This window comes from Sinohyriopsis cumingii, chromosome 4, assembly GCF_028554795.1.
Source record: "Sinohyriopsis cumingii isolate HCF-2022 chromosome 4, ASM2855479v2, whole genome shotgun sequence".
NCBI classification, from domain to species: domain Eukaryota; kingdom Metazoa; phylum Mollusca; class Bivalvia; order Unionida; family Unionidae; genus Sinohyriopsis; species Sinohyriopsis cumingii.
The window spans coordinates 46,580,106-46,598,512 of record NC_142964.1 but is presented as its reverse complement, the minus strand read 5'-3'; positions in this window follow the sequence as shown (position 1 = coordinate 46,598,512).

Below are 18,407 nucleotides of genomic sequence, written 5' to 3'. Positions count from 1 at the left end.
TAGGGGCAACGGTGGTATCAAGAGAGATACAAGGAGAGAGAGAAAGAAGGTGAGAAAGTTAATAAAGACCTCCTAGGGCTCGGCGTGACCAGCCGATTTGTCGGAACCGGGCCCATCCCGACCACCCGTCTAAGAGAAGTAGAGGCCAAAGTAGTGTATTGCAGGGAAAGCCACTGCTCAGCTACCAGGATCCTTTCCTCCCCCGACACGGGACGCAACCCACGGCAAACAGGTTGCCTCTACTTAGTCGCCTTTAACGACACATAGCGAGGCACGTCGGGCCAATTCTACAACCCCGGACCCGCAGGGGGAAACAAGAGAAGGAAAAAGGCTCAAACACAACATTGTCAACCAAGACATTAAAGCACGTTGCAGTTTAATTTTCAAGCAAATGATGGATGACAATAGTGTTGATATTGCAAAAATTAAATGTCAACTTCCCCAAGTACGGGATGCCACTCTGCGCTATTATTCAGGGGACTGTTCAAAAGTATTCAAAGGTCTTAGTATTCGGCATTATTCAAGGGTCTGTGGGGGAGGAAGTACTAACAGCTGGTGGATGTGATCAGCATACATGGGCCCTCATCAAGTGACTCATCTCAACATGACATCAATTGATAAGAATATCCTGCTAGAAGTTCTGAAAATGAAACACTCCTGTGATGTTGAAGAAAGACTACGACTGAACACAAACACACAGAAATATTAGGCGGTGAACAGATCAATCAGTGTTTCATTACCTGGCAATGTGAACTATTCCAGACAATTTGAGGCAAGAGTGCATTCAACAATACACAGACTCAATAACAGCCTTGGGTCATCACTGAAAACAAAAGTGACACACTTGGCAGGTAAACTTTCAACAAGGACTCTGAGATCACTGGAGACAATGGATAAAGACTGCACTTACCATCAGTTGTTTCAAAAACATCCACAAACCAGGAAACGTGTTCTAGCAAGACGAGGAAATATGATACAGCCCATCTGAGGTACAGGGCACAGCAAGGCAATAGGAAGTCTGACTACTGCAAAGGACTGTAAGGTACCAAGGGCAATCACTCCTATGAAAAGGTTTAGCAGGAGCAATTACTGTTGCCTCTTTCCAGATTTTAGGTACATTACCAGTAATCCATAAATTGTTGAAAATTTCTAGAAGGGCTGTTAATGAAGGTTCTGGCAGATGTTTCAAAAACTGGTAATGTATTTCGTCAGGCCCAGTGGATGTATCGTGGGCCTTATTCAGAGATTCCTTCAGCTCATACATTGTAAACGGTTGATTATAACTTTCTGAGTTATTCGATGTGAATTTCAACCGTGTCTTTTCTTTGTGAGTTTTTAATCTTCTGAATGCTTCTGAGTAATTAGAGGATGAGGAAATTTTTGAGAAGCTATCAGCAAGTATGTTAACAATGTCATGTTTGGAATTGATATTCTTGTTGTTTATTTTGAGATGTCGAAAGGAATTGTATTTCCTATTTCCATTGATTTTGCGGATCGTGTCCCAAACTTTCTTTATAGAGGAACGAGAGTTTAGAGTTGAAACATATTTTTTCCATGATGTTCTTTTACTTTGTTTAATCGTGCGGCGAGCATTGGCCCGAACAATACGGTACTTAGTTAAATTTTCGGGTGTTGGACGATTATTAAAATTTTTCAGTGCTTCTCGGCGTTGTCTAATGGCCTCTTTACATTCTTTTGTGAACCATGGTTTTGAGAGTTTTTTACCGTTTGGTGAGGACTTGGGAATGGATTCTTCTGCATTGTCGATTAAAAGAGAAGTAAAATATTGAAAAGGGTTATTGTCGTTTAAGACAGTATCCCTATTAAGTCTAGTTGTACAAAGTGTTTCAAATTTGGCCCAGTCGGCCTTCTTTAAATTCCAATGTGGAACTGCTTCGTCAATTGTAACGTTGTTATTGTTAAGAAAGATTGGAAAGTGATCACTGCTGTGAAGGTCATCAGCGACCTTCCATTCATAGTCCAAAAGCAGCGATGGGGTACAAATTGTCAAATCAATACACGTGTATGTACCAGTTCCTGGGTGTAAATATGTCGGTGATTTGGTATTATATAGACACAAATCGTGTCTGGAAATGAAGTCTTCTATTTTGTGACCTCTGTCACTTATGTGATTTGAACCCCATAAAATGTTATGGGCATTAAAATCACCGAGTAGAATAAAGGGTGCGGGGATTTGTTGAACAAGGTAACCACCCGATGCAGAGTGACGCTCACAGCAGTGGCTTGTAAATTTGTGTTTAGAGGGATAACGCTATGAGGGGCTCTGTTGTTCACAATAACAGAGACTCCTCCTGAGGCTCTGTCAACATTATGAGAGTAGCTGTTAAACAGGGAGTAGTTTTTAAGTGTGATGTTATCTGTATCTTTCAAAAATGTTTCCTGAAGACATAGTACTGCAGGATCACGTTCGTTTAAGAGCAAAAGAATATCATTGTAGTTGGCTTTAAGTCCTCTACAGTTCCATTGTATGATGGTGTTCTTCATTACAAGTTTATATTGAAGATTCTGGAGCTAGGTTAGACCTTTTGCGGAGGCAATGTCTTTGGTTATTTATCTGGAGGAAGTACGGGGGTGAATTTTTTGTTGTTAGGTCTGGAGCCACCTTGAGGACATGGAGCAGATTCTTCTGCATCCATATCCTCAAAGTCTCCAAACCTATTGTGCAGTTTTATTGGGTCATCAGACCCTTTTTGCTGCCTATTTGCTGTCGACTTTTTCTTACTGTTTGGTGATTTTTATGGTGGAGGATTGTTGAACGTTGTTTGCGTCGATGTTGCGTTTTTCTGGGCTTTGTAATGCGATATGTTCGATACGGAAGGAGATTCAGGTGGGTCTGTTTGGGTTTGAGCGTCTTTCGTTGCTTTTTGATTGCTCTTTACTATGGTTGAGAAGGATGGGCCGGGGAGTGATGTTCTAGTTTGTACAAGCTTCCTGGCCTCTGGATACGGGATGTTGGATGTGTATTTGATCCTTTGGATTTCCTTCTCCTGTTTCCATATATCGCAATCTTTTGAATTTGCATGGTGTTCCTTGCTGCAGTTGACGCAATGCGGAGTGGCTTTGCACTCGGATTCCCGATGAGAAGGGTCTCCACATCGTCCACATACTTGGTTTCTGGAACAGCGGTCTTCATGATGACCGTATTTTTGACATTTGTAACATCGGAGGGGATTTGGTATGTATACCTCAACCCTAACTTGTAAGAACCCAACTTTGACAACTTTAGGTACCGTTGGTCTGTTGAAGGTGAGTATAATGGTGTTGGTGTCTTGCAGATCGTTGTTTCGTTTGATACGAATCCTACGAACTGCAGTGACACCTTCACTTTTCATCCCCTCTACGATGTCTTTGTCGCTGACTCCAGCCAAGTCACGGCAACGAATGACGCCTTTTGATGTATTTAGAGATGTGTGTGCGAAACAAGTCACTGGGATGTCATGAAATACCTTAATTTTTTGAATGTTCTCAGTGTGTGCTTTACGTTTGCACTCCACAAGCAGACCACCTGATTTAATCTTTTTAACGCTTTTTGGTTTGCCGACTAATCCAAGTATAGTCTTTTCGATTATAAATGGCGATAGTGCGGCTAGGGTTTGGTTTCATCTTTTGATTTGATGACCATGAAGCGAGGAAACGATTCCACACTACATGGTTCATCATCTGAGTCAGTTCCCGTTTTCGTACGCTTATTTTGATTTTTTTGATTTTCCATTTTGGCTTGAATAAAAATTCAGCACCCGTGCTCCCCACCCACCAAGGAGCCCAACAAGGGGACACTTTTCAAGTGTCAGGGATACACAGATGCCATACTCAGTTGATAAAATTACCTTTGATTGACCCTGAAGTTGCCAATTTCTAAGGTCGGTAAAATTACCCCCCGATTGACCCGTTAAGCCACCGCCTTCTAGGAAGTCTTCTAAGACTTGGAAAAGGGAAAGATAAAGGAAGAGAATTTAGGGGCAACGGTGGTATCAAGAGAGATACAAGGAGACAGGTAAAGAAGGTGAGAGAGTAAATAAAGTCCTCCTAGGGCTCGGCGTGACCAGCCGATTTGTCGGAACCGGGCCCATCCCGACCACCCGTCTAAGAGAAGTAGAGGCCAAAGTAGTGTGTTGCAGGGAAAGCCTCTGCTCAACTACCAGGATCCTTTCCTCCTCCGACACGGGACGCAACCCACGGCAAACAGGTTGCCTCTACTTAGTCGCCTTTTACGACACGTAGCGAGGCACCTCGGACCAATTCTACAACCTCGGACCCGCAGGGGGCGATTTGAGGTGGACACGTTTTGCTAACCATGGACATTTTAGTCTACATTAGCGACAGAAATGAGACATATTTAAGTTGCTTCTCGGCAAATATCTCCTACCTCAGGATAGATCTGGACATGGGTGGTATCCACCGAGAGTCAACTAAGTCACTCAACATTCTATGTCTGGATGGGCCACCCATCTCTTAAAGGTCCGTATCTATGAATCTTGTTACTTGCAAAACGCATCGATCAAACTATTCTGTTACATGATTACTGATAAATTTGGAACACAAAATGCAAAATACATGTAATGAGAACGACTTAAGTATACAAATAATTTTTTGCGAAAGATGACTCACCAAACTTTACTCAGAATATTGTTAGAATCTCAAATATCTCGTAACTGTCACAGTAATCATCTAACATTGATCGCCATGAATAATTACCAGAATTAAACATGCCTAAGTTTCCTCACCTCTTACAGTCGCCGACGACACATCTTTAAAACTGCTGAGTCTGCGTTAGATGTATCGAAAAGTATTCATATTAGAACCGTTTTGAGGTTAATTGTTAGACTAATGTTTCCTCAGTTATTAATATGCTACACATTAACACCAGGAATATTAGCACCACATAATCTCAACCCCATTGCATATATTACATGACTTGAACACGTCACAAAAATCACAACGTACACAATGATTATATTTCCACTCTAAAGCACAAGGCTAAGAAGGGTACAAAATACAAATGAGCAACCTGTCACCAACAAAATCGATTAAATATGTCGCTAAAACCCCAGGTACGATACAAAGCGTCATGATTTGCGTATTATACACTATCTTCTTCGAGGGTATGACCACGAATCTAAAGATATCAGTGACCCTTATATGCTTTGTACTAACTACGTTCCTTCCTTCTTTATCGAATTTATCACTTTTAAATCTTTTATAAATTAAATATCATATAAGCGTTCTTTCCTTACCATTTGCACGTCTTCATCCATGTGATTTTCTTGACCGGTCTGGTGAATAAATTATATACTAAATAGAGCGGTTTAGGGTACATAATGTTATAAAAGTTTGATATCGGAAATGTTGGGATATATGCGTTATGAATGTTGATTTGAATATAGTCAGCAAATTTCGTTTTCAGTTAGTTCTCTTTCATATATGTGACATGCCTGTTAAGTTAAATGTCTTTCTATTCTTATGTTGTTTGTTTCCACCTTGTTGCTACATGTACACATTTAAGCATATACATAACTCGGTAATATTCACAATATTCAGAGTAGCATGGATCTTTGCTTTTGTCTGTAAGCAGTGCTGTTTATAGAAACCCTTCCTTCCAATATTATATACAAGTTTATGGGGCTAAGGAAATATGTTTTGAATTGTCCAATATCCTCTCTCGTCTCCAGATTTTATCTAACCAATCACTGTATGTCTGCATGTTGTACATCGATGATCTGTTTGCAGTTATAGCCGATGTATTGAATACTAATTTCGCATCATAAAGAACTTATTTATCAAATACCGCTGTTTATATATTTATACAAGAGTTTCATTTCTAACCCATTAATTGTAATCTATGCACAATCTCCTTCTGTAATATCGAAATCAGTATGTGTAATGAAACCGACTCTCTTTTGTAGAACATCGTCACGTATAATCAAGTATCGCCTGTATAGTTTTTGACGCATAATTAAAAAAATGTTTTTATTACTGTTTCAGTTGATCCTCTTTACATCTTTTTATCATGCCAAGAATTATGGTTCTGTGTAAATCATCAATATTCAAGTTGAAGGTCTTGTTATGCAATCTGGTACATTAAAAGTCCAATTGTTAAATCAAACCGAATTTAACATAACCATATAGTCTAATATTCCTACTGATCATATTCGTGATGTAGAATTGATGACAGTAATAAATACATTCTTTTAATTCGTGACATTTCCAACGTAAAATCTAAATGATTCTACAATCAGAATAAACAAATATCAAAGTTTTATATTCAATGTGCTTTTGTCTTCTATACCCGTTTATTTGCGTATCAATTTATGAGACAATTATCTTTGATGTATGTATGGTTATCGTCAGTTACAATAGTAACTAACAATCTCAAAAACAAATTGGCAGTAAACATATGACAAATATAAACTGATCATCCGCTGTTTTCCTTCGTGTTATGTTATATGAACGTGTCCAAGCAGGATCCAAAATATTGTATTTAATCCTTTCTTCCACGTTCTAAAATTTAAAATAATGTTATGATTTGGGCCAAAGTAAAACAACCTTTAACCATATTACATTTACTACTGATGAAGCGCTTTATTGTTGGATTTGTCTTATTAAAAAAGCAAAATTACATGTAATTTTATAAAAACTCTCACTAGTGTAATGGTACTGTTAGACATATAATGGCATTACTTATGTTAGACAAGAAAGGTGAACACGAACATTATGACCGTACAATTTAGTTTCAGTTCATTTTGATATTTCAAGCTTTTCTATCTTCTTCAATAATGAGAATAACAATTCAAGGCTATGATAAGAATAGTAATTGTTGCCCATTTGAACAAAATAAATATGAATATTTCAAATCCTACCTAGCTAAACTGTATAGCTAGATTTGTTGACAAGGGTAACTGTTGCCCATTCGACAAAAATATGAATAGCTCAAATCCTACAAAGTTACACTTTACAGCTACATTTTACCAGAGGATAGTAAATATCTTTATTGTTATTAAACTTAGAAATTTTAGTGTACGATTTTGCTAGGAACCCTGAAAAGCATGTGTACATAGGAGGAACAACAACTCTCTCGTCTCAGTCAAGGCTACACTGTTGAATAGGTTATACACTGTGTAATTGTAGACGACTGGCATTTTTATTTAGATATTGAATTAACTTGAAAACCTATCTTTCAACGCTGCAAAACTTATGTTAGGTATCTGTCTGTTTGAACGGGAATCAAGCTTTGCTATCGTCATTGAAACGAAATACGATAAGGTACTGAACAAATTAGAATCACGAATAGCCGAAGTCTGCTTTGTCACATATGCATGCAGGCTATCTAACCTTCGCCTTCTTCCATACATCCTTTTGCTTCTAATCTTTGTTATTTACTTTAACCGTACTTATAATACTCCCGCTTTTAATATCTCATAATTCCACAATTTTACCATAATTTGCATCAAATCGACATTGTTCAAACTACATAAATGATAACTGCTGAATCATACGTTACTATGGAATATCGTCAGAAAGAAGATGAAAAGAAGAATTCACATTAACATGTAAGAATATGATCTCGTACAAGTGTCGCAAAAACAGGAAAAACTTTACAAAAATTGAAGAATATAAATATGATTTGTCAGAATTCTTTATAAAAATGCCTCCGAATAAAATATACTGGGCGCATTTCTCGGCCTAAAGGCAGAAAACCAGATTTACTTTGCTTGGACTTCTTAAAGCTAAAAGTTTGGTCCGTGTTACAATAATTCAAATGTTTTGATTCAGAATCTAAAAATGTTCTTGTACAACTTTTCCCGATTACATAAACTGCTGAATGATTAAAACAATTTTGAATCCAAATGTATGTCGATAATATCTTGAAATCTAGATATGTTGAGGTGAATAGGAGAAGCGGTATAGAGAAATGAAAGACTAAAAGGTATACAGGTAAAAGGAACCACACATATGGAATGCAGTAAATCAGAAGTGTTAGGTGAAATCTCCATGGGAACGTAGAAATATCGGTTGGACTTCTAAGAGTATATATTTAGTTTGTTTGCATGAACACTTGCTTTTCTTGGTATATTCCTTTCATATCTTTAACATATGTCACAGTGGTGCAGAATTACCTGACACAGAAAAATGGATTGTATTACTATCTTTAGTACACTTTTCAAGTATGATGGAGACTTTTCCTAGAATGTCACATGAGCTTCAAATAAATTTAGACTCATAAAATCAAATGAGTGAAAATAATGCATGCAATTATCAATTTAACTAAGCTATGCAAAAGTTATTGTATTAAGCTAGTATGTAAACTTGCTTGTTTGACGGGTATAACATCATATAAAATAAAATGCCTAAAATCCTACATATCCATTTGTTCATAAAACATTGTAGTACAAACATATTTTTAGTAATTATTTCCTCCACGTTGCGGGAAAATTATACCTAGTGGTCAACTTGATATTGCTTTTCCTACATCAACATCAATATTATCATTAGCAGTAGTATTATTAGTAGTATTTATAACTATTATTGTTGCTTTTTGGTTGCTGCTGGTGCTTTTTGTATTTATGATGTTGACTGGTACGGTTATAGAATAATACAAATGTTTTACTTAGCATTCCATTTAGTAGTACATTCATAGAAGAAAACACTTCATCTTTATCGACTACTCGCACCATGGAAAATCTACGTTGGACTTATTATCTTTTGTTTCGGAATATTTGTTTGTTTACCAGCTCACATACGAATTTAAAGCTTAGTCTTTTCATCTTTCGATTTGATTACAGGCAATTTAACTGTAGTTCGAACCAGATCCCACTGTTTCATAGATCACAATGGATGGAAATTGTTTCCAGTAGTAGGCAACATAGAATGATAAGATATATTTATTTGTATTTCGACTGGACTGGATTATTGTGAATTCATTTCAAGTTATTATATCGTGATTATATCACTGTGATTTGCTGCTCACGGTGCCCTGTCACGATACCTCAGTGGATAATATTTCTAATTATTAAAATGGATCACATATACGATCTGACTTTTCGATTGTCTCTGCTATCTAAATACTCATGAAGCTCTATATCTTTTTCAATATAAATCATCGTTCACAAACATCAACACGAACAACCATGTGTATTGCGTGTTTTCCTGATGCTCATTTAAATAGTTTATGATCTTGACTTATATCAATCGAATTGCTTTCTTTACATAATAAGTGCAAGAAATGCCTATTATTGACAATTTCCAAAGCAATTCCTATCCTTACGATGACTGTGATGACTATAAATCACACATTAAGATATGACATCTGATGCTGTTAGAGAATTGGTAACGTCTTCTTTTTTCAGCTGTTAAACATTTTCTTTCCTTTATTAGGAGCTGAAATGGAAGTGAATCGCATACTACAGAATGTGATAGTGGCACATAACATAATTCAAGTTATTAATCTAGTTGTTGGCATCATCATTTGTGGAGCAACGTTGCATATCTATCTGATGCTGATTCACCTCTCGGTAAGAAATTGACATCATCATTGCATGGGCAATCACATGGATAGAAGTATTTAACTCTTAATAATAATAATAATAATAATAATAATAATAATAATAATATTATTATTATTATTATTATTATTATTATTATTATTATTACAAGGTAAATTCTAGTTTAACTGGATAACAACTGACCTGAAACTCAGATTGCATTAAATATCTTGTTTGCTACTTAGGAACATGTCTAAGTCAGGTAGGAACCTCCACAAACCTGATTCGCGGACAAAAAGTAAAGACACGATATATATATATATATATATATATATATATATATATATATCCATAACATATTAGTGCAGTATAATGAACTAAATGAATGCATGCATGTATACATGTTGGAACTGTTTATATTTATGCATTAGAGATTGTACCAGAAGGAGAGCTGCATGTCACAATACCAACGCTAAATCCAGTCAATCTTTAAATTTGCCAATCTAATGTTTCAGCCCATCTTGCCTGCATTTGTTTTCGTCGTCTTCTGGATTGCATCGCAATGCAATTATCAGAACCTGCGTCACATTCTTGTACGTATTCTGATGCTGTAGGAAACTATCTCTCTCTCTCTTTCTCTCTGAGACAAATGAGATTCTACCAACGAGTCCAGCCTAGTTCGGATTGACTCAGAACGCATACTTATGCAGACATAATGTTATATTGCAGCTATAAATAAAGGAAGAATTTTGATTTAACCATAATACCTACACGGCCAATTACAGTCCATACGTTGGGCCCGGAGTGACCGATTGGTCTAAGTCATTCTCCGTTACGGATCTCTGCCATCTCACCTTTGTCTAAATATTGTCGTTAAACCCTAAAATAACAATAACAACAACAACAACAAACCATCTGTCTCCACAAACAGGCACAATATTAACTCTCTCATTAATGAGACAAATGAGATTTCACCAACTGTTTCCAGCCTAGGTCGGATTGACACAAAGCGCATTCTTATACAAACAGCATTGCATATTGCAGCTATACGTACAAGATGAATTTGGATTTAACCATATTCGGTCAATAACATTACATATATCTCCACAAACAGGCACAATATTAACTCTCTCAGTAATATTTATATTTCTAATATTACACTAGGTTGTAGATATTAAAAGTTATATTGAATGTTATAAAAGGAAATATATTCAGGATATAATATCGGTATAAAGAAATAAACGATTCCATATCTCGGCCTATTGTTACACTGCTTTTGATCCAGAGTGTCAAACCTTTTATGTCGATTGTACACTATATTTTATTCATATTTTTCTTATTAATATCGCATAATCGACTATGACGAGTCTTCAGCCTATATAATGGACACTACTTGTGCGCTATGTAACAGTTTTATCTCCAGTTCTTGTCACATCACCTAGTCTAAACTGTACGATTTCAGTTTATTCGAGGTGTGTTTTATAACATATCAAAAATCGAAAGAATTTCTAAATAGTCATTCATTGACACTCAACCCACTTTATCCAACAGTAAAGTGATGAGACTTAGCACTGAGGCTCACCAAATTTCTGCACACGTCGTTGTACTTTAAAAAAAAATTTGTGTATGGCAGATGCATTTGTAGAATATATTGCATCATATAATACATTTACTAATAAAAACTCAAAAGATTTTCCTAAAACCACAATTATATGAATCTAATAGTAAAGTTTTAATTTCTAGTCATAAGTAAGTGCACTGGGTGAAAAGGGAATTTTTTTTATATAAACAATTTAGTTACGGATTAACGTAAATATTTTTGTAATAAGTTTGGAATGCATGCATGCATTCTACAGTATCAAGGCGTATTTAGCGCCATCCACTCGTATTATGAACTTGATAGAAACATTTATTCTAACATAAATAGCCTTTAATAACATCAGCCTGTATTGCTGCTTATTAAGGAGAAAAGGTACAAAAAACAATATGAGAGTGTTTTAAACCATTCCATTTTAGTTGTTGAATACAGAGATGGTTTCAAAAAATGATATGCATAGAAGTGTACCAAAAATACTTTCTTACCAACAGCATCACTTTTAGAATAATTGGGAAGTCTCTACAATCATGTATCCTTTTGTTTGGATGACAGAGACTTTCTCTTGTCATCTTTGAAACTGATGCATTATTAAAATGTTTTAACTGATTGAAAGGAGAAAGTATAATCATTTGTAACAGATTCAAGTTTGAAAAAAATCACATAATTTCGGAATATTATCCCAAAATAAAACATATGCATTGATCAATCTCCCTCTGTTGTAAATAGAATTATTGAGCTAGAAAGTAGATTTAACTGAAATAGCAAAAATGATCCATGTAAAATTGAATTGATGTTTTACAATATGATATAAATATAATATGTTGTGTATGGGAAATGAATGATGAAAATGGCACATATATGCATTTGTTTAATCTTTACAAAAGCACAAATATAATTTAGATGCGGCCAGACATTTATATATTATATAAGAAATGTACGCATTGACTTAAGAAAGGTCTCAATTTTTTGCGCTTTTGTTGAGTGTATTACATTGGAAAAAACATGCAACTGTTTTGCATACATATCTTTCATTTAGGGCGACATACCGACAGACAGAGACAGACACCAATATATGCATGCATGTATATAATGGTTACACTACAAATGATATCTCCCTCCTTCCGCCTAACATGCTGTACTAAATCAATTTTGAGACCTTTTAATAGCTTTTGACATTTCGTTTCTTTTTCCGTTTCCTATTTAGCAGATATTAAATTTTGTATTGGGTCTATAATGAGAATATCGCATTCATAAGGAACTGTGAGATAGGGTTGTTTCTAAATCGGATGCTACTTATATACGGTAAAGAATTAAAAAAAAAATTATGTAAAAAATTAACAAATATGTTCTCAATTAAGCTTTCAGATAATGTTGTGATATTCGTTCAAAAAAAGTTTATGCTTAGCAACATTGCAATTTGCAAATAGCTTAAATTATACTGTGTGGAATATTTGTTTACAAGTGACACAATGGTCGCGTTTACTTTGAAATAACAGCCATAAAAGCAGTTGATGTAGCTTGATTTCAAGCAACATCACGTATGAACTAGTTTTCACTTATTTAAATGTCTATTGGATTTTAAATATATGTGTAGAATGAAGTTAATGAAAATGAACTTCTGGAATAAACCAAACATGTACAAGTATATTAACTTTTCAAGTTCTAGTCAGAAGAAATCGTTATGTTCAATACCTAAACCTATGTATGAAGTGTTGAAAATAAGACATTCTATTTAGGGTACATTATTAATAAGTTGGTTCATACTTTTCCATCCTTTCATTTCCAGCTTTTGTTGATTAAAATATCAGAGCTTTTCTTTGTATTATGTATCACATTTATTGACCACGTAATGTTTTAGCATGTACTTTATAAGGTTATACATGGTTATTAAAAAAAACGATTGAATTGAATTGAACTTCGTCTGGGGGTGAAGGATGTATTGATTTGCTTTTGATATTTCTCATTTCTTGCATATTTTATCTAATTGCAGGTCCACTTTAACTGTATCCTAAGTATCTTGTGGTTCATGGCCGTTTTCCCAATTTTCATCATATCAATTACCGTACCCATGCACACGTACCGATATCCTTATTCAAGAGAGTTTGACGCCGTACCCATAGTCGTGGCCGTTTTCAACGGCATCTTGAGTTTTAGCTCAGTAAGTTTTGCAGTCTGCTCAATTTGGAAGGCTGCTCGAAATGTTGCTCTCAATGCAAAACTTGCCACACTGCAACATGTCGGAGGACATAATCACTCCAACTTCCCATACGACACAAGAAATACGTTTACAGACAATAATGGCATACGAAATCCTCAAGCCACTTATGTTCAACCGATGTGGACAATGACAACGGTTCAGTAACAAGGAGCAAGTACGTCTGATTTCGTCCTCAATTTCCAGCATCAGATGATGCGAGTTTAACCAATTTATATAAGTATGATAAACGTTCCAATTATCAAACTGTATTCAAGCTTTGACTGTCAGTGGTTCACTAAATGTTTTCCAGATAATGTAATATGTAACAAAATGGTTGATGTAAGAAATCAAAATAAAGTCCTCTGACATTTTTGAAAAAAAATGTTAAGTATTAATTTTTTGTCTTGAAACTTAAGAAAGAAACACTTATCTTTTTAGATAGGAAATAAAACCAAATCACTCGACCATAAAAATAATAAGACAAGGCAGCGAAAATGAACCAAAATAACAAATACTATCAGAATATTTTATTTAGAGCCATATAATATTGCCTGGGACAAACGAGTAGAGCAAGCATGTTCTATGGTACAGCTTGTACAAGTTTGCATATACCACTGCAGGATACGAGTCATTTGTCTCTGTGAAGTAGTTTAGAAACATCTAAAAGAAAACAAATTCGAATAGGGTTAGTGCCTAAGTTTTATTATTATTATTATTTGTCACTGCTTTTATGACTTTGACATCTTTTGACTCACTGTAGGGTCTTTATCGCTCAGCTCTTTAACCTAAAATCCACACGTGTCGTTAGACGGTCACTGGTGTTATCAAATAAACGTGCATAGTTTGATTTGGTGTTGTTACTGATATTTTCTACTTATTTTCTACGGAAACACTAATTCATTAAAATAAAACCATTGGTGGTTTGTTGTCCTTAGACTGAAATCAAGTTGGTTACTTTCTTCTTATTCCCTTTTACAGATTCAACCATCTTCACATCCTTTTCGCTGTTTATTCAACCATCTTCACATCCATTTGGCTAGTATCGCCAATTTCCGATAAAATAAGCAATTGGTTGCCACTTAGGTTGTGCTTATTAAAATATATCCTCCATCAAATGTGAAAACTCTTCAAGGAGTTTATTGCAATTTTCCTTACCCAGGGGGATCATCAGAGTTTTTCTTTAAAGCCGAATAACAATATATCACCAATTATATGGAGGAAGGGTTCATGATATTGTAAGGTATACAGTTTTAGTAATTTGAAATTAAATAGTTGATTAATTAGTTGTGAAAAGTGTTTGTGACGTATCTTGCAGTGTGTGGCATGAAATATTAGTTTTCGGCTTCAAATAGCGTATTAATTACTCATGCATTTGTGAGACACAAAACCCTTACGAATGTGAAATTGGAGATTTATCTTCTGAAGACATAACGTGTATAGAGGAGAATTATTTGTAATATTTATGAGTTTAAGAGATTTTCAGTTGACATCGACGAAATAACGGGCAATAATGGGTACCTGGCATGAACAATGCACACTGTGAATGGTATTAGATGATTTTGATTTCAATGCCTCTTGAACAGCATGTAGTTAGGAATCTATTCCAACAGTAGGTAAAGTTATAAGAAAAGAAGTTTCTCAAATTTCGAGAAATATGTAACTCAATATATAGTAGAGTTGATAACGCCCATTAGAAGTTTACCTATTAAGCCCGAATCTTGGTCCTGCAGTTTACCCCTAAAATGATTATGTCATAGGTCATTCTTTGTTAGATTCTACGTATTGATACATTTGTCCCACAACCGCATGATTTGTTAAATGTAATCCTACCAATTGTATGGTCCTTACGGATATGGGCAGTATTAAAAGCCATTATTGTCTTCGAACAGATAGTATCTAAACTTTGCCATGCCTGAACCGCTACATAGCATTAGCTAAGTTTTATAAAAAAGCGTTCTATTCGAATTGATGAAATTGGCGATTACATATAGAGGGGCGGCTACAACCCACGCCGGAAGAAGCTTTTGTATTTTGCATATTAATATGGGCCATTACATCCCCTCATTAAAGATTTCTGACATGGAGACTTTTTTGGCAACCTATCTCTAGGGATTGTGTCCGTCTATCCGTAAATAATATAGTTAATGTCCTCTTATACTGTCGAAGATACACGTTGACAATTTCGAAATGCGATTACAGAAGGATATAGAAGTATCAAAAGTTTTCGGCATGTGATATGAGCCAAGGAAAACGGAGTTGGCATTGCTTTTAGCAGTTCGTTATATTATGTGGTTAGTAATGTGAAAATTAAAACGTTTCAACGTCAGACCTAGAATTACGGCACATCACCTGACTTATGATTATGACTTGGATGTTGCCACAGAAGCAGGCGAATGATTAATCTAGGTCATTACGTAAAACATGACAATTTTTGTTTTGATTTCCACTGAATGGTAATCAATAGGTATTAAGTTAATGAGAAGAAATAGGACACACACACACACACACACAAACACACACATATATATATATATATATATATATATATATATATATATATATATATATATATATATATATATATATATATATATATATATATATATATATATGCATTAAATCTGTAGTACTATTACCACGAACAGGAGAATATGTTATTTCGCTATGTGTTTACTAAACGCTGAATAAATGTCAAATAAAATGTTGCCATACCTTCAACAACAATATCACTAAATCCGTCTTGAAAGGTGAAGGTGCATGGCTATATTTCCCAGTTGACCCTCTGTAAAGATGTAGGTTTATTTATATCCGACACTATGCAGTTTATGAATCTACGATACATGCTTCTAGAGATGCGGTACTGACCTTAACAAACACGAGGTAAATCCGTTCAATTTTCTTTTAATGTAATTGTTGTTTTTTTAGGCTAGATATGTTAAAGTAGGATAGTCTTGTGACTCATTTAGAAATGTGACCTCTAAAGATATTGATGGATATATACATGTTCGCTATTTACATGACAGTGTTATTCACTAAAGAATACATACAATAAAGAATCGAGTCCTTTCACAGTACATTTACTACATTTGAATATCGAATCGTTTCGAATCTCCAGTACCAAACATTTCGGTATTGTTGGCACTCAAAGGCAATCGTCCATTTGTGCTCTGACGTTCTTATCACTGAAGAGAGCATAACCTAATGCATATTACTGAATTGTTTATATCAGCTTGTTAAATGGGACAGTGACGCAAACAGTGGAAGCTCTGAGCAGAACAATGGTCTCCAATAAAGCTGAATCAGTACTTTAATTGATCATCACCTCTTGCATTACCGTCATTTACCAAGAAATGTCCAGTGGTCTAATGATAAGCTTTCAATGTAGTTTAACATGGAATGCTTGTACAAAATACGTTTAGACAATTTTGAAATACTGTGGATGTGTTTCTGTAATTTGGCCTATGCAAAACGCTGGTAACGTGTCATTCTCAGTAACACTTGTGACTAACCATTTCTCTGGTCCTTTGTCTGATGGAAACTTAGGGAGACTAATTCTGATTCACTGAGGTTATGAAAGCAATATATTAAGTTTTAAATTTGTAACGAGATAAATGTGTATTCAAATCAAATAAAAACAATAGGACGATATTGATCATGACTATACCTAACCAAGAAGATCTGAACTGGAAATGCAGATAATGCAGTAATTAAAATCATGCAATGGCGGAATGCACAAGGAACACAAATGAAGACTACGTGGGATATTCTACAGATAGCAAAATAATAATAATAATAATAATAATAATAATAATAATAATAATAATAACGTTTTCTATTTTGTTGAATGAATTTTGAAAAGAACTTGTTTGAATAGGTGTGTCTGTGATTGGGATTTGTAACGAAGCTTCAATAATTTTTCGGTCAGATCGCTACGTTGTCTGTAGTGTGGCAGTTGATAGTGATGTCTAGTACTGGGGCATCAAGCTGCAAACATGGAAAATGATGTCACACCTAGTCTCATTATCCTGATACCAGGCCGACCAACCCTAACACTAACCTCGTAATGCTGAGCGCCAAGTGAAGCAGTTGTTAGTACCATTTTTATAAGTCTTTGGTATAATTCGAATGGGTTCGAAGCCACGACCTCCCGCTTCTGAGTCGGACACTCTAACCACTTGGCCTCCGGAGCAGATTTAATAGAAAGCGGCGGTCCTATTTGATGAAATATCAGTTACCTTTGTATAAAGTTACAAAGAACTTATTACCCGCAATATCTTGCGTCCAGTTTAGTCAATTTCCTCTGACCTGTAACTTAGTTATTTTCTCTTTCTTGGTACTATTCGAAATAGCAGCTGAAGTATGGGGTTTCTTATAGGCATCTTTTATACAAGTCCTTCATTACAAGATGCAGTTTTCTGTAAATTGTTAGCAAAATACGTTTGGTGTTTTTTTTTGAAAAAGTTGCTTAATCTGTCTATTTGCTAAGAAAGGGCGGCCATATTAGATGATATATCAGTATCATTTGTTTGATTGATTGATTGACTGATTTTATTTTTAACGGCGCGTCAGCACTGTTAGGCAATTTAGCGCCAAACAAAATGTTATTTGTATAATCTTTTAAAAATTATAATGATTTATGATTTATTGTTTTTTTTACGGCGCATCAGCACTGTTAGGCTATTTAGCAAAAAACAAAATGTTATTTGTATAATCTTTTAAAAAATTATAAAAGGTCCTATATCGACCAGCAATATAAAAGAACAAATGGTTCAAACTGAAAACAGTAAGATGCCAACGGTGCAAAATAAAGCTTCCCGATCAACGGGAGATGTAAATGTTCTATGTTAATGAAAAAAGATGAAAAGGTATTAAAATTGGACGGTATATATATTGCATAAAACTGCACAAGGTGATAGCATAAAAGTTAGAGTTTAGAGTAAATACTTACGGCTTTCAGGAAGTCTATAATACGAGTGGTGTTTATAGTATCAGAAAGTTCTTTCATGTCATGCACAATGTAATAACGATCGCGCGTAGGCTGCAGGTCCAAACACTCTATTATAAAGTGCTTGACAGTGAATGGTTCATTGCAAGAAACGCACTCTGGTGGGTT